Source organism: Miniopterus schreibersii (assembly GCF_964146895.1).
Source record: "Miniopterus schreibersii genome assembly, chromosome: 1".
Lineage (NCBI taxonomy): Eukaryota > Metazoa > Chordata > Mammalia > Chiroptera > Miniopteridae > Miniopterus > Miniopterus schreibersii.
In genome coordinates this window covers 186,684,898-186,702,268 of record NC_138101.1, presented here as the reverse complement: position 1 = coordinate 186,702,268, position 17,371 = coordinate 186,684,898, and the positions used below count along the sequence as shown (strand labels likewise).

The window sequence follows — 17,371 nt, the reverse complement described above, 5'->3', positions numbered from 1 at the left end:
ATCATTATTCACGTGCGTGTGTGAGCGGGAGGGAGGGGGAGGGAGAAAGGGGCAGATATGAAGGGAATTTTAAAAGGTTAGGTCCTGTTTGAAAGGCGGAGAGTCTAATGTAAGGTTTTTAAAATTACCTTTTCGTGACTGACACCGACCTCGTCTCTGTCCCGTCCCCAAATAAGGGAGGAGATGCCCCCCCCCCCCCCCCCCGGCAGCAGCTGTGAAGTGACCTCCTCAGATTCTGCTTCTGGTTTGTCACTGATGAGCCGGGAGATCTCAGCCGAGACACACCCTTTTTTCCAGGCCTGAAAGACCCGACTAGAGGGTCTTCTGTGTTCCCTTCCAGTTCTAAGAATCTGCGAACCAGAAGACACTGGGCTTCGGTATTAAGGGGACTTTTACATTTCACTGCGGGAAACTACACCTGCCTGTTCCCTAAGGAATAACAGAAAGATAGTCTATGTTAGTACTGCAACTCCTTTTCTTTTTTTTTAAGTAAAATAATATTTTAGAGTTTTCTGATTAAATTACAGTCTGGGCCAAGGCAGCTCTCTAATTTACTGTCTGATGTTTGTCTTGTACATAAGCTTCTGGCCCTTTAAAAAAAAAAAAAAGAACAAGGCAAGAGGGCGCGTCCTAGGGCCTCAGGTGCCAACGAATGCCGCTTCTTCCGGGAAAGTCACCCAAAGACAGTCGTATGGCATCCTGGGATTTGCAGTTTCTCTTAGGGCCGCGTCCCTTAGTAACTCTTTGCTTAGAGGAGGACACGGACTACAACTCCCAGAGGGCCAAGCGGCCCCGGTGGGGTCCTGTATGCTCACCGCGGCTCGGCGGCTAGTTCAAGTTGCCATAGCTGCGAGTCTGGGCAGAGCACAGTCGGTTGCGCCGCAGCGTCGGGGCAGTTGCACCTTCTCGGTCGCAGGTGGCCGTGGGAGCCGGGTGGGGCCTCGGTGATGATCCGGCATTAAGGGCCTGGGGCTCTCCTCTGTCTCAGGTACTTGCCCCCAACCGCCCCTGGCCCTTTCTTGACCACTTCCCTGTCTTGTAGGCGTTTTAAGTCCCACTTCTCCTCGTCCCAGGGGAGGGGACAGTGGCCGCGCGGTAGGGTGGGGTGGGGCCGCGGCGTGGGAGAGCGTGTGCCGGGTGGGGAGGGACGGCGTGCCCGGCCCCACGTACCCCCTCCGTCGGCGCGGGATCCGGTCCTCGCCAGGCGCCCCGGGAACTGGAGGCTCGGCGCCCCCGGCGAGCGGCCGGGACGCCTGGGCTGTCAGGGCGGCCGGCCGCCTGCGGGCGCTCCTGGCCGGCCCGGGCTGCGACTTGCCGTTTGTGCCTGTTCCCCAGTCTCAGGAGCTTGCTCCCCGGGCAGCTCTGTACCAGCCTGCCCTGTGCCAGCCTGGGAGGTGCCCCGACGTGAGCAGCCGCCCGGCTGGGCTCTTTCGTGGGGACTCCCGGCGCTGCATTTCCAGCCGCAGCCCGACGGCGCAGTCACTTCCGCGGCTTCTCGCGGGACCGCGTCGCAACTTTGTTCCAAGTACTGAGCCGAGTACCCAGCGCGGGGCTGGCGCCTCGGCGTGCTCAGGGCTCGTTATTTACTTGTTTTTATTAATTGTGCAGAACAGCGCTGACGAATAGAAGTGTCATGTGAGCCACACACCCAGGTTTAAATTTTCTAGTACCCACATTAGACCAGTAAAAAGAAACTGGGGAAATTAATTTTAATAACTTATTTAGCACGATAGATCCAAAACGTTTTAATTTCGACATCCATATGGAAACTTATTGAGGCGTTTTACAGCCTTAAAGGTTTTTTTTGTTTGTTTGTTTTTGTTGTGTTTTTTTTTTTTTTTAAATGGTTCTAAGTCTTCAATATCTTGTATTTTACATTTACCGCACATGTGAATTTGGACTGGCCAGATTTCAAGAGCTTGGTAGCCGCATATGGCTCACGACCACCCTGTTGTGCAGTATAGAGTCAAGATTAAAACGTAGGCAGCTTCCTATCGACGCAGAGAAACTGGGGGGTGTTGGCGACTCAACTCAGGGGGTGAAAGTTACTGTCTTGTTAGAAGAGTGAAGTGAGCGTAAAACCTGTGTGCTCCCAGCGTGTCCTCGCTGCCGTTGCAGGGCCTGTGTCACTCTGAACTCTCCACAGTTTTTTTTTTATTTTTAAATTTTTTATTTTTAAAAAATTTTTATTTTATTTTTAAAATGTCTTTATTGATTTCAGAGAAAGGAAGGGAGAGGGAGAGAGAGAGAAACATTAGTGATGAGAGAGAATTATTGATCGGCTGCCTCCTGCATGCCCCCTGCTGAGGATCGAGTCCGAAACCCCGGCATGTGCCCTGACCAGGAATCAAACCGGTGACCTCCTGGTTCCTGGGTGGATGCTCAGCCACTGAGCCACACTGGCTGGGCTCCACGTTTATGTTGATTAACTTTTCCAGAACACTTTTTCTTGAAGTGGTTTATATACGTAAGTCCCAGATCTTTATATGTGGACAACTACCAGTTCTCTGGATAACTTTCTGTGGATTCCTACAGACTGCTTTAAAAGCAGCCACAAAGAATTGAAAATATTTCTGTCCTCAGTCTTTCTTACAACCAAACACTTTTTGCTTTTATTCACTCAATTGCAATACTAAATGTGGGAAGAACTGAGCAGCTTATAAAGTATTTCCTTTAGGTGTACTAGCATATAGTTCATTAACTGGCTTAGAAGTTCAATTGGGTCATTAAATCCAGAAGTAACATGTTAAAATCATTACTCGACTTAGTTTACACTGATGGACGTGCTGAGAGAGAGTACTTCCAGCTAGATGTGGGCTGCAGTTGCGTGATCTGGCCAGCCCAGGGGATTACCAAGCATGGGTGGAAGTAACCAGGGAGGAGAATGCTGCTTGGGTGCTGAGATATGAAGAATCCCTTTGACTTCAGGGGCTTTTGCATGATCCAAGGAGCAGTTTTTCTCTGTTTTCTGATATGCCATAAACTGTACACAGTGAGGATGAGTTTATTTTCATCTTTTATTATTTAAAAAATTTAAGGCTGTAGGTGTGTTTTACCCCTTGTTTCATTTATCTGTAGGTGGTTTGGGAAAAGTGTAGGGGCAACCAAAGATCATCTGCTTGCCTAGGCCTTTTGCCCTGAACCTCATGAAGAAATGATAGGAGGCAGACATATGTGCCTAAGAGGAGCACTGAGCTCAGTGGAGAGCAACACGGAGATTTGGGGGAGTGCTTTGTAAGTATGCTTTCTCCCTGTGTTTCTGAGATAACAAATTTTTGCATATTTATAGTGGAAAGGAATATGTCAACACACAGGTTTTTGAGGGCAAGAACCCCCTTTCTAACATGTAGTGTAAAAATTAAATAGAATGGTTACACATGGAATGTTATAAAAATTAAGGGGAACAAACTAGGTACCTTAACAAAAGCAACAGTGATGCAACTGTTTCTATTAGACAAGTATTTGAGAACATATTTTTTCCCAGGCACAGTAATAGGAACTTTTTAGTGTTTTATATATATATATGTATATAAATATAAATATATTTTTATTATGCTATTCATTATACAAATGAGGCAGTTGAAGCTCAGATAGCTTATGTGATTTGTTTAGGATTCTGGAGCCCAAAGAATGTTTTTCATCCCTAGGTGTTCTCACTACAAATCTCAGTCCTGCCCAATGCAAAGAGACTCTGTTGCTGTCTGTGATTGCCTTCTATTGGGATTTGATTGACAGCATTTTTAGATTAAGAGTTCCATATAAGCAAAGTTTACTGTTATTTATCTCTTTAAACGTTCAAAGGGTTCTATTATCTTTCTTAGTTTTTTCAAGATATAATGGTTCTTACATTATTATTGAGGTAAGAAATGTGTTATAATTTGTGATTTCTGTGAAATGAACATATTCAACATGAATTGTCATTGATGATCAAGGATGTAGTATTAAAAACAAATTTTGCAATGCAGATTTAAAATTCTGGGCATTTTTGAACATTTTCATGTTGCATTTTGATAGAGAACACTTAAACATATAGGGTAGACCTATTTGGGCCTTATAATAACACTGTCCAAAATCTATGCTGTACAGAGTTCTTAGAATTAAAGAATTTTAGAGCTGGAGGAGCCTGATAGGATCATATAACAACAAATTCTCAACTCAATCTTGACACATTTGGGAATAATATAAAAATAATCTAGAGTAGATTCAATGGTTGGTTCTAATATGAAGTGTTCAATATATTCATATTATTCTATAGTATGTTTTTGTTTCTTGTAATAATGTAGTATTACATGTCAGCACCTAAAATTCTACAGTGTCTCTTTTAATGCTACATAATATCCCAAATGACTATATTTAATGTAAACCTTATCAGTAGATTTGTAGTTCCTATTTTTTTTTACTGTTGTAATTCTGTAATAAAACTCTATACATACATATACACGTGAGATGTGTACATATATCTTATGCATACATCTCCTTTTGTTTGCCTAGGATAATATATAGGGTGGTGCAAAAGTATAGTTACAGTTGTGAGTACATAAAACACAGTTTATTCTTGTATTATTTATTTATTTTTTAAATTTATCTTTATTGTTGAAAGTATTACAGATGTCTCCCCTTTTTCCCCCCATTGACCTCCTCCAACCTGCATCGGTCCCCAACCCAGACCTTCACCACACTGTTGTCTGTGTCCATGGGTTATGCATATATGCATATAAGATTAATCTCAACCACTCCCCCACCCCCGCCTTCCCACTGAGATTCGTCAGTCTGTTCCGTGGTTCTATGTCTCTGTATCTATTTTGTTCCTCAGTCTATTTTGTTTATTAGATTCCACATATGACTGAGATCATATAAAACTGAATCAGGAAAAATCAGAAAACTAGAATAGGTCAGTAACAACTAATGAAATCAAAGCAATAATAAAAAAAACTCCCAGCAAACAAAAGCCCTGGTCCAGACGGCTTTACAGGGGAGCTTTCTAATTCTTTAAATTGTAGGGTTAGATAGTTTACTAAAAATTTTTCTTGCTTTTTGAGGTGCTGTAGTGCTATGAACTTTCCTTTTAGGACTACTTTTGCTCTGTCCCAGCAATCTTGAACTTGTAGAGACTGATTTTGTGTTCTAACATGTGGTCTGTCTTTGAGTATGACCCATGTGCACTTGAGAGGAATGTATATTCTGCAGCTTTGGTGTGAAATGTTCTGTAAATATCAGTTAAATCCATCTGATCTAGGGTGCCAATAGAGTAACTGTTTCTGTGTTGACTTTTTTCCTGTAAGATCTATCCAGTGACGTCAGTGAGGTGTTAAAGTCCATGACTATGACTGCATTGCTGTTGATTTCTCCCTTAAAGTCCTTAAGGTTATTATTGATAGGTCCTTATTTATTGCCATTTAAATTCTTTTTTTTTTTTTTAAATATATCTTTATTGATTTCAGAGAGAGGAAGGGAGAGGGAGAGAGGGAGATAGAAACATCAATGATGAGAGAGTCGTCATTGATTGGCTGCCTTCTGACTGATCCCGAGTGGGGATAGAGCCCGCAACCTGGGCATATTCCCTGCCTGGGAATCGAACCGTGTTATCCTAGATCCTAGGTCTGTGCTCAACCACTGAGCCACGCCTGGCCAGGCACCATTGTAATTCTTTATGCCTAGGCGTCTCTCTCTTCTTGTTTTTATAGGAGTCTCTAACATTTCCTGCAGTGCTGGTTTGGTGTTGATAAACTCCTTTAGCCCTTTTCAATCTGGAAAGCTCTTTATTTCACCATCTATTTTGAATGATAGCCTTGCTGGATAGAGTAGTCTTGATTTCAGATCCTTGTTTTGCATTGCCTTGAATGCCATTCCCTTCTGGCCTGTAGAGTTTCTGGTGAGAAGTCAGCCAACAACCTTATGGGAGCTCCTTTGTAGGTAACAGGTTGATTTTCTCTAGCTTCCTTTAATATTCTCTCTTTGTCTTGAATTTTTGGCATTTTGATTATGATGTGTCTGGGCATGGGCCTCTTTGGATTCTTCTTGGTTGGAACTCTCTGTGCCTCCTGAACTTGTGTGACTTTTTCCTTGACCAGGTTAGGGAAATTTTCTGCCATTATTTCTTCAAACAGGTTCTCTAACCCTTGTTTACTTTCAGCCTCTTCTGGCATTCCTATGATGTGAATATTGTTACATTTCATGTTGTGCCACAGCTCCCTTAAACTTTACTCCTGTTTTTTAATTGTTTTTTCTTTTTGGATCTCTGATTGAGTGATTTTTTTCTACCCTGTCTTCTAAATCACTGATCTGATCCTTGGCTTCCTCTGATCTGTTGTTTATTCCTTCAGTGTGTTCTTTATTTCTGCTCTGTCATTCTTCATTTCTGAGTAGTCATTCTTTATAGATTCCATATGTTTTTTTCATGCTGTTGAGCATCCTTATAATCAGCATTCTGAACTCTATATCTAATAGATTTCTTATCTCCATTTCATTTAGCTCTTTTTCTGGAGACTTCTCTTGTTCTTTCATTTGGGGCTTGTTTTTTTGGTCTTCCCATTTTGGCTGCCTATTTGGGTTTGTTTCTATGTTTTAGGTAGGCCTGCTAGGACTCTCAGTCTTTTCGGAAGGTCTCTGGTGCAGGCCAGTGTCAGATGCTGTTTGTGGCTGACCTTGAGTACCCTGTTTGGAGCTATCAACAACTCATGGCTTGACGTCCCCTCTGTTGGGGTTGGGTGCGTTTTGACAGAACCAAGATGCACACCAAAGTCTGCTTTTCCAAAGCCTGGGCCCAGAAGCAGATCAGGCAAAGACTCAAAGCATTCTGAGGTCTGCCTCTTCCTGCAGGCTGATTAATCTGATTCTCTTAATGAGCCTCAAGCTATAGAAACTCCACAGGGTAGGGTGAGAGGTTTTCCAGCTGGGTAGGGCAGTTGCTTCCCAGTCAGACAAAAGCTGCTTGGAAGGTAAATGTCTTCCTATGAAAGATGTCCTCTGCAGTATGGGGGAATAACTCAGCACAGGAATCCAGAGGGGTGCCTTCTGAGCTCTGTCTCCAGAGCCACAACCCTAGATTCTCCTCACACAGCTCTAGTCCACTCTTCTCTCCCTCTGCTGGAGCCCAAGGGGAGTGGCTGCCTATGAAACTTTGTGCATTGGCTATTTAAGAGGGTGCCTGCATTTCCAGCCATCTCTCCCTGGCAGGCAGAAACCCTGCTGCTTTTCACAGCCAGGTGTTATGTGGGCACCTTTGTCAGTTCTGCTGCTCTTGGCTGGGAAGCCCAGCCTGGGGTTTAGGCCCCAGAGTTCTCAGTGGGAACCCTCCACAGCTGAGATGTCCCTCCGGACCTTCAGCTGCTGCCTGTGGGAGCCCAGCCAGCCCTCTTGCACCTCTGCACTTCCTACCAGACTCTATGCGGTCTCCATTTTTCCTTCTTTGTTATGAGGGTGCTCTCTAGCTCATCTTCAGTTGCAGTTGATTATTCAGGATGGTTTTTTCTATATTATAGTTGTAATTCCAGTTTGATCCCAGGAGAGTGTCAGTGTAATTTCCACTCAGTCTGCTGGTATCTTTAATCTCCCCTGTAATATTATTTATTAATTATTGTATTATTTTCTATACGAACAACTCTAAACCTACTTTTGCCCCACCGTGTCCATAGAAAGTAGACTGAGTCAAAACATATGCATATTACTTTTGTTTTACTTGTCTTACCAGATTGTTCCCAGAAGCTATCTATTTTAGTTAATATTCTTACAGCAAGGTATGCCCTTGTCGACCCTGGAGGTGAGAGCTTTCTTTTTTTCATAACAGATAAAACAGATAAACAAGAATATCACATTATCATATTATTATTTTAATTTGCAATTCTTTAATTAGGAAAGTAAAGTACTTAATATATTTGTTAGGGCCATTTGTATTCTGTGAAGTGCCTGTTTATATATCCTTTGCATTTTTTACTACTGGACTGTTATTTTAAAAATTTTTTTAGAGAGATGATGAATTCTTTAGTTTCAATATAATGCAAATATTTTTCTGAGTTTGTCTTTTTTTTTTTTCCTAATCTTGTTTCTAGTATCTTTTTATCAATTATTATGAATGATCCTAAGAGGCTTACCAGGCCCCTATCAGATATTCACTCCTCCTTGAAATTCATATAACCCTTAACATTAATCAGTACAATGCTGGTGCTTGGGGTGTTTGGGAGATGGGAATATTTGTGGTTACATGAATCCATTTAACTGATGAACATTTAGAATCTACAATGTGCACAGGGTTTGCCATGAAGCAGGTGCTCACGAATGAATGAGTGTTCAGGAATGAATGAGGTCATGGATGAATGGATAAGTGAATTAAAGCTAAGCCTGAACTAGGCTTTTCTGAAGGAAGAGAGACATTGTGGAAGAAGTGAGCTATGATGATTATTTTAAAGGAAGAAGAGATACACAATTAAACAATTTTTATTTTTATTTTTAAGTACAGTTTACATTCAGTATTACTTTGTATGAGTTTCAGGTGTACAGCCTAGTGGCTAGACAATCATATACTTTACAGAGTATTTCCCCTGATATTTCCAGTACCCGTCACCATACGTAGTTATTATAGTATCATTGACTATATTTCCTAAGCTGTACTTTACATCCCCATGACTGTTTTGTAACTACCAATCTGTAATTCTCAGCCCCTTCACCTTTTTCAGCCAGTCCCCCACCTCCCCACCTCCATCTGGCAACCATTAGTCTGTTCTCTGTGTCTATGAGTCTGTTTCTGTTTTGTTTGCTTGTTTATATTGTTCTTTAGATTCCACATGTAAGTGAAATCATGTGGTATTTGTCTTCCTCTGACTGACTTATTTCTCTTAGCATAATACCCTCTAGGTGAGATAAGCAGTTTTATAGATTGTAGAAAGAAGGAAAAAGCTGATGGTGAGAGAGTGAAGGCTTTAAATTGGCAAAAATAAGTTTGCTTATGAGCAGCAGTTGGTACATTGAAAGAGTACTGAGAGTGGACCCAGACAATAAAGAACCTAGGTAATTTGGAGTGTAGCACTTTATAACACAGATGAATAATAGTTGAGGAATGCAGGTAGCTGCAGATCACAATAATGAATTAAAATGATTTGCAATAGTTTAAACAAGCCTTCTAGGTTTGATTCCGTTGTTTTAACACATTTATTCAAATGGATTTGAAATGTTTATCCTTGTTTTCTCTATAAAAGACATATTATGAGGTGTTCATATTTCTACTGTTTTGCAGTTTAATCCATATTGTTTGAAGATGGAAGATAATTAATCTAGACCATTTCCCACAAGAATCCTTTTACCCAACAATTATTTAATTAGTACTTTCTAATTAAAAAGTCCTGTACTTTGAAATTAGTTTCTGGATTAATCAGATAGGATAATAAGAAAATTTAATTGTAAATTCCTTAAAAAATATTTTAGCTACATGCCTGGTACTATGCCAGGTGTTGAAATACAACCATGGATAAAATAAATGGAGTCTCTGGTAAAATTTCCAATCTAGTGGGGAGACAGACAAGTAAATAGCCAGTTAGCAATCTCTGGGCTGTGGTGAGTTGGTATCTCCTGTGGATACTTGGCCTAGAGTGAAGGTGGGAGCAGTGAAGGAAGGGAAATTTCCTTTGAGCTGAGATGGAAGGAAAGTAGAAGTTAGCCAGGAGAAAGGAGTGGAAAGGATGCTCCAGGTGGTGAATCCAGCGTCGGTTTGATGGCAAGATGAGCATGATGTATTCTGAGGCAGCCCTGGCCGGGTGGCTCTGTTGGTCAGAGCATCGTCTCCTATACCCGAAAGGTTGTAGGTTCTGTTCCTGATCAGGGCACATACCTAGGTTTCGGGTTCCCTCCCTGGTCTGGGCTCGTGCAGGAGGCAACTGATCGATGTTTCTCTCTCACATCAATGTTTCTCTTTCTACCCCTCTTGTTTCTCACTCTCAGATCAATAAAACATATCATTGGCTGAGAATTAAAACATTTAAAAAAAATTCTGTGGCACAAATAATCCTATTTCATGAAGATGTTTAATAAGTGTCTTGCTGTAATTATAGAGCGATACAAATGCAAAGGAAGGAAAGATCAAGTCTGGCTGGAGATGGAAGGCTTCTCTGAGACTGTATTATTTGAGCTGTGCCTGGAAAGATGAGTGGAGTTTAAGTAGGTGGCAATAGTTAGCCACCAGGAGCCCTTCTTAGTAGGTATCTTCTTTCTCAGGGTTCATAGTATACATATACCACTTAGCTTTTGCTGCATAACAAATAAAACGTACAAGGCATACAACAATAAATGTGTTTTGTTTGTACAGTGGGTCAGCTAAACTATCTGCTTGCTATGACTAGACTCACTCATTTATCTGGGTTCAGCTGGCTGGTCACCTCCTCTGCCGATGTAAGCCAGAAGCCTCTGGTGCAACTGTGTATCACGCCCCTTCTGACAGGATAGCCTGGGCATGCTCTCTTCGTGATGGGAGAGGTGCAGGGAAGCATGTTCCAGTGTGTAGTCCCTTTTCAAGACTCTGCTTGTGCCATGTTAGCTACACTCCTATTGGCCAAAGCAGGTCACATAGCTGGACCCAAAGGAAGGGGTCTGGGCAGGAAACTCAGCTAGTGCGTATAGGGAGAGGTGAAGAATTGGAGCCAGATCATACAAGGTACTACACTTTTGTTCCGAATTTCGTTTCTGATGCACAATAGTGGGAAAACGTTCTGAATAGTTGGATTAAAATCAAGCCCTTTTGTTTGTAGTAGTATCTTGTTCTGGTTGTGGAGTCTGTAGGCAGGGCGAATATCAAAGCTATATCTCCCAGTTTCCCTTGTGGTCTGTAGAGGAAAACATTATCTCACAAGCATTTAACCTTGATTCATTCTTCCCAATCAAATTGCTCATTTTTAACAGGGAACGCTTCCTTTAAAAAGGTAAACTTCCTTTATCTTGGTTCTTTATCCAAAATAGGGTTACGAACTCAACTAGTAAGTGGGGCCAGTCAGGTAACACACTTGGTGAAGCAGGTGGGTGGGGATTTGGACTGCCAGGAAGGTGCATGCCAGGACCCTCTGGCAGCCATTGTTTACGTCCAGGTTGCCATGGGGAAAATTCATCCCCAGCGTTGCCAGATCCTTGGGTTTCTCAAAAGAAGCTGCAAATTAGAATTTTATGTGAAATTTATTTGTTTTCAAATTAATGTTTTAAAATAACAGTGAGGGTTATTTTCAAATACATGTTAGTTGACTGGATTTGGTCTATAGTCAGTCCTCCAGCTTTCATCCTCTGGTTTAAACAAAATGACGTCAGAAACGGGGATTCTACCTCCCTCTTTGTCCAGGCTGATCTCTTGTCCAACCTAGGGCAGTTTGGACAGTCAGTAGAGGTTGTCTGTACACCCAGATGACTTCATTCTTGTCTACTATTTTAGGAATGTTGTATTATATATTTAGTTTTTAATCTGTCAGCAAGTGCAAGAGTGCAATTCCAGGGCATAACTACAAATAATAAATCTATCTTGGGTTTCTTAGCATCCATTTCTCTGTAAGTTTTCTTTTATATTCTTGAGTCTTTATTTGTTGCTTTTAATCTTTACTTTTTTTTTTTACTTTTTATTTAATTTTGTAAACGGCCTCATTTATTTTAGAAATGTGTGTGGGTGCATGAGTCTAAAATATCTCTGTCATTCTGCTTGTGAGACAAGGAGGGGGTTATTAAGTAACTTTCTTTTAAAACTGCACTGATCTTTAACAAGTGGCACATATATAATTATCTGAGCAGCAGCTAAGTTTTTCTCCATGTCTGAATAAACAGTCATTTTGTATACCACACGGCCTTCTCCAGAAATGCTCCTGCTCCCTGCATGGTGGGTAGTGGCTCATGTCACTCTGCTCTTGTACTTTGAGGAGCTGGAGCAAGAGGAGCAAAATGCAGCTGGGGGCTGAGACTGACTGGCTTCGCCCACGGGATCGCTTCGCCCATGCGATCAAGGGGTGTGTGTGTATGAGGTTGTGGGGGAGAGGGAAAGAGGAAATGGATGACAGCAATAGGAATAAGTGCAACACAATAAAAAAAATCAACTCTAGTGTATACTAGAAGTCTTAAACTGGGATGGTTTTACCCCCTGCCCCGGAGAACATTTAGCGGTACTGGTGGCCGTTTTAAACCCATCCCTTGGTGGAAGGATGCCGGCGCTCTGCTTGTTTGTACCTTCTCAGGTTCTCCTGAGACAGAGGGTTTTTAACTGGATCCTGGATCCTTGTCTTATCCAGCTGTCAAACTTCTGCTCATCCTTCCAGATGAATGGAAGGATCCAGACCCCACTCCCCTGGCATTTTGTTGTATTACTTAGCTCCCTGTAGACAGCTCTTTTACAGCTCTCTCTCTCCCGGCAAGGACTATCACTTACTTTCAGCTTTCATTTCTAATGTAGGTGTAATTCATTAAGTGATGAATGTACGAATTTGTTTCTCACTCTCTTTTTTAAATCCTCATCTGAGGATATGTTTTTTATTGATTTTAGCGAGAGAGGAAGGGAGAAAGAGAAACAGCAATCAGTTGCCTCCCACATGTGCCCCACCAGGGATCAAACCCTCAACCTAGGTATGTGCCCTGACTGGGAATTGAACCCGTAACCTGCACGGGACAATGCTCCAACCATCTCAGCCACCCAGCCTGGTCTTACGTTTCTGTTTGATTCTGTTTCCTGTGTCTTACATTATCTACTGACTTAACAGAGAATTGGCTGTTGATTTTGATCTTATATGAATTTAGCAAGAGGGCTTGAGGAGATTAAGTTACAGAGGAGCATTGATATCAAGAAGTGAGGCCAACTGAAAAGTGTCCGTGATAACCTTTCTCTCGAAGCATGAGGCAGAGCTCTCAAGCCCCACAGCTGTTGAAGCAGCGAGAAATGCCTCCTAAAATTTGAACTTGGATAATGATTAAGCTTAAAGCACACTCCCCACCTCCTGCGACCCCCTTAAATATCAACATCATTACCTTGAACGTGTTCTTTGAGGACGGTTGCCTTGGACGGGGACGGCTGGGACACTCGGAGGCTGCAGAAGCAATCACCTACTTAACATGCACGTGTCAGGTTTTGTGAAATGTCACCCCTGGTGCTGGGTGCTTATCTTTTATGGAACAGCTTGCAAATCCTAATTGTTTTAAACTTGCTCTGAGGAAAAGAGACTTGAGAATCAATAAATTACAGCTCTCATACATACAAATGTGCATCATTATAATGAAGACAATCTGATGGCTTTTTAGGTCAGATAACAAAGAGGTGGACTTGAGTTTGTAGAGACTCACCGCCAGTCCTCTTACTACAGAGCCAAGTGCAGTTTTCCTCCTTCTGGTCACAGTGTTTAGGTTTGCGTATGGGCGTTTGTTTTTGATGGATGGATCCTCAGTGGGAGCGAATTGAGGGTTCATTACTCGCTCTGGTGGTGGTATGTCTTCTTTATAAGGTTCATTAAAGCAGAAGCAACAATACTTACGCCTTTAAATACTGATGTATTGGAAACAGCTAAATAAACTATTTTAAGAAATGTACTGTCTGTTTTCAGACCCAGAGCTTCCTCTAAGACTCTGGTGACTTTCACCGAAGGTCACCTGTGGTCTGTAGTCTTGGAGAAGGTTCAGCATCTGAAAAGCAGACAGCATCAACGTTACTGCTTTCTCATAAATGAGAGGTTTTGTTGTACCAGTAGGTGGTAGTAAGAGAATATTTTCTGCTTTTTCCCCAGAAGGAAATGCCTTTCTCGCCTTTAACCAGAATTTAGGTAATTCAGCTCTTTAAAATTGTTCCTTAAGAGTTCTTCAGTCATTCTTCAAATTTAGCAACTCTTTTTTCTCTCTAACAAATGTCATGCTGAAACTTCTCATGATAATGAGATTGGATTTCTAATCCAACTGAACGTTTTCCTTTTAAATCTTTAAAAATAATGATGAAGATTTTCCTTGAGTATACATAGATGTTTTCCTACCAGTTAATTCTTCTTTGGGCTTCAAATTGTAATTATGGTTAATATCATTCACGAACCATTTTTAATTTGTTTTCCAAAGCAGAATTTGATTGCATAAGTTATGTCAGTACACATTAATATATTTCACACAGTCCTTCAACTTTTAAGTTCATTCCAGTGTTAAGAATGTTGCTGGAACCGTGGCCAGTGTGGCTCAGTTGGTTGAGCATCATCCATACACTGAAAGGGGTGGGTTCTGTTCCGGCCAGAGCACCTGCCCGGGCTGTGGGCTGGATCCCCAGTAGGGGGTGTGCAGGAGGCAACTGATCAATGTTTCTCTCTCATTGATGTTTCTCTCTCCCTCTCCCCCCCTAAAAAAATCAATAAAAACACATATTTTTTTAAAAAAAGAATGTTTCTTTGAGAGTCTGTTTTTGAATCTAGTAACTCCTGTCCTTTGGCAAAATTGCAAAGTGAGAATTATACATAATTTAAAAATATGTTCTTTTAGCTCATAAACTCATGATAAATGATTCCTTTGTCCAGTTAATACTCTTCATTATGAAACAGAGATTGGCATTGTGATCCCCTTTCTTCAGCTCATCAGTTGGTGAGAACTAGTGGCATGACTCTCCTTAAGCAAATGTCTGGAGACTAGGAAGTATAGTCAAGAAGTTGTCAGGGAGGAAAAGGAAACAGCTACCAAGAGAAGCGAGTTCTCATGTATAACTTTTATTTAAACACATTTTCCAGGTGGTAAGCCTTTTATTAATCTATTATCCCTAAAGGTCATTTTTATATTTGTTTTTCTTTTAAGTATACATTAAGTTTTTCTTTCTGATAATACATTCATTGTAGAAATTTTAGGAGAGATAGGAATGTTTAAAAAAATAGAAATTTGCTGTAAACTATGGATGGTAAGTATACTTTGGGTATATTTTCTTCCCTGTTTTATCGTTGCCATTTCCTGCTCCTCTCATTTGTATACTGGTAATTTATAGTCACATACAGACAACATATAATGCTTACTAAAAAGTTGGGATTCATACTTTTATCCCTTACATTGCTGTTAAATGTCTTCAGAAACGGTGTTTAATGTCTGTGTACTATTCCAGTACATGAATGTTCCAGTGCATGATTTTATTAGGTAAAAGATTTGGAAGTGTAATTACTTGGTCAAAGGTACAAATTGATCTTGGTATATATGGCTTGCTCACATTCAGACAAGTTATATCAACTTGTACATTCCCATTAGGACAACATACGAATGCTCTTTCCCCTACAGCTTGGCTAACCATAAAGATTATTATTGAAAGGAAAACAACTTAAGAGGGTAGAAAAGTACCTTATTATTTAATTTATATTTCTTAGGTTATTAGGAAGAATGTTTTTTTCAATGGCCATGCATATTTGTTTTCTATGTGACCATTCTCAGTAAGCTTTTATCAACTTGGAGTGAATGTACTACTATGGGTACAATTTCTTTAGGGAGATTTTCAGAGGCCTGGTCAATTTCATTAATGCCACTGATATTAGGATATACAGTACTTTTTTTACAAATTTTTACTTGTAGTATGATACATTCTTAATGTTGAACAAGGTGTATAATTGGCATTTACTGCTCTTTGCTTTTCTTTAGTCAGTTATATTAAGGGGCTCTCAGGAACAATTGTCATTGCCCTCCCTACATTTTACTGTATGGAACCTCTTGACATCTCCAGTGGTCACTTCTTTCTCATTCGTCTCCTTCTCCCTCCTTCCACTCTGTGTCTGCACAGTGGCAGTGCTGGCTGATGATGGACTGGCATCTTTTGGTAAGGCTGGACCTCTGCTGCCATAGCTGTCTTCTGCACTGCGACACGGAAGGTTAGGCATTCTTTCAGCCAGCTGCGAGAGTCATGTTTGACCTTTGGAATTGTCAGGAATAGTCGAAGGAAGTGCTAAATTTTTATCAACAATAAAAATCTAATTTCTATTTTGTATTATAATCAGATTCTTTAATTTCCCTTAGTTCAACATTTTTTACACTTCTGTAATTAAAATCCTTATGTGTAAAAATAAATAAATAAATAAAATAAAGTAAAATCCTTAGATGGTTGCTAATGTTTCATATGCTATTAAAAAACAGTCATACAAAATTCTTATCTACATCTCACCTTAAATCTTGATGTTTCTACAAGTGTTCCATCAGATGCAGGAGTTAGAACATCTCTTATTGCTCAAAGTAATTGAAATTAATAGCTGGAGACTATGTGTATATTAGTGAAATTCGTGCTGGAAAGTGTGATTCTATTTTATTAAAATTATGTAATCTTTAGTTGGTGTGATAGGTCTTTTTTTTGGCATTATGTGACAGACATAATTTAATGTTCTTTATTTAATGCTGCTAAGATTTTCTGTTTTAAAATAAGCATATCTCTATTTTAAAATAACCCATATCTCTACTTGTTACTATTTATTAATCGATTGTAACATTTGTTCCATTAAGAAAGACTGTGTCATTCCTGGCTGGGTAGCGCAGTTGGTTAGAGCATTGTCCTGATATACCAAGGTTTCAGGTTTGGTCAGGGCACATACAAGAATCAACCAATGAATGCATAGATAAGTAGAACAACAAATTGATGTTTCTTTCTCTCTCCCTGCCCCCTTCCTCTCTCTAAAATCAATAAATAAATTAAAAAAAGAGAAAGACTGTGCAGTACATATACTTATGGTAGAAGTATGCAAACATGGAGAGCTATTTGCAAAATCATGTTAATATTATCTCTGGGGAGGTGGGGCAGGAATAGCATTGGGTGAAGGGTAGGGTAGGAAGGTACTAAGACTTCATTTATAGTATTCTGAATATTTTATTGAAAATATTAGAAGCACTCATGTCAGAATGGGGAATAATAAAAATAATATTAAGAATATGTTCTCAAAATAATAGAAATAAATGGTAATAGAATAAGAATAATAGAAATAGGAAAAAGAAAAATAATATTTATTATAGGTGGTAGATGCATACATGCTTCTTATATCTGTCTCTACTATTTTATTTTAAACATTTCTCTAAACCATTAAAAACCATAAAATTATTAGTTGTAATTATTTGTAGTCAAGTTGAAATCAAATTGTTTGCTGGTGTTTCTTGATGTGGGAGGGAGCCACATCATGGGCACTATACCTTTGTACTTGTAGGTAGAAGTGAGGCAAGAACCAGAGAAGACAGGTGTGGTAGGGAGTTGAAAGTCTTGGGCAGAGGAGAGGATGAGCCTGACAGGGTGTTGTCCTCTAGCCCTGTCTCAGCTGGTATGAAGAGGTTGGACCTTCCACTGATTCTTTTTCTGATGCTTCAAGGTCAGACTCTTTCACTTGGAAAAACCTAAACTCACAGAAAGGTTCTTTGCTTGTATATTTAGTTTTATTTTATCTAGTATTTTAAAAACATG

General features: G+C 40.4%; 1 protein-coding gene across 7 annotated transcripts in view; it reads left to right on the top strand.

Annotated features, from left to right (window-relative positions):
• Nucleotides 1-829: 829 nt before the first annotated feature.
• CEP128 (centrosomal protein 128) overlaps nt 830-17,371 on the top strand; it is a 289,186-nt gene continuing 272,644 nt past the window's right edge. For 2 of the 7 annotated variants that reach the window (XM_081118227.1, XM_081118228.1), the window contains exons 1-2: nt 831-988; nt 3,079-3,234. The gene's annotated coding sequence lies outside the window, so the exon portion shown is untranslated. Of the gene's footprint in view, nt 989-3,078; nt 3,235-17,371 lie in introns of all 7 variants that reach the window. The other 5 variants (XM_081118226.1, XM_081118230.1, XM_081118224.1 and 2 more) reach the window with 4 other exon arrangements.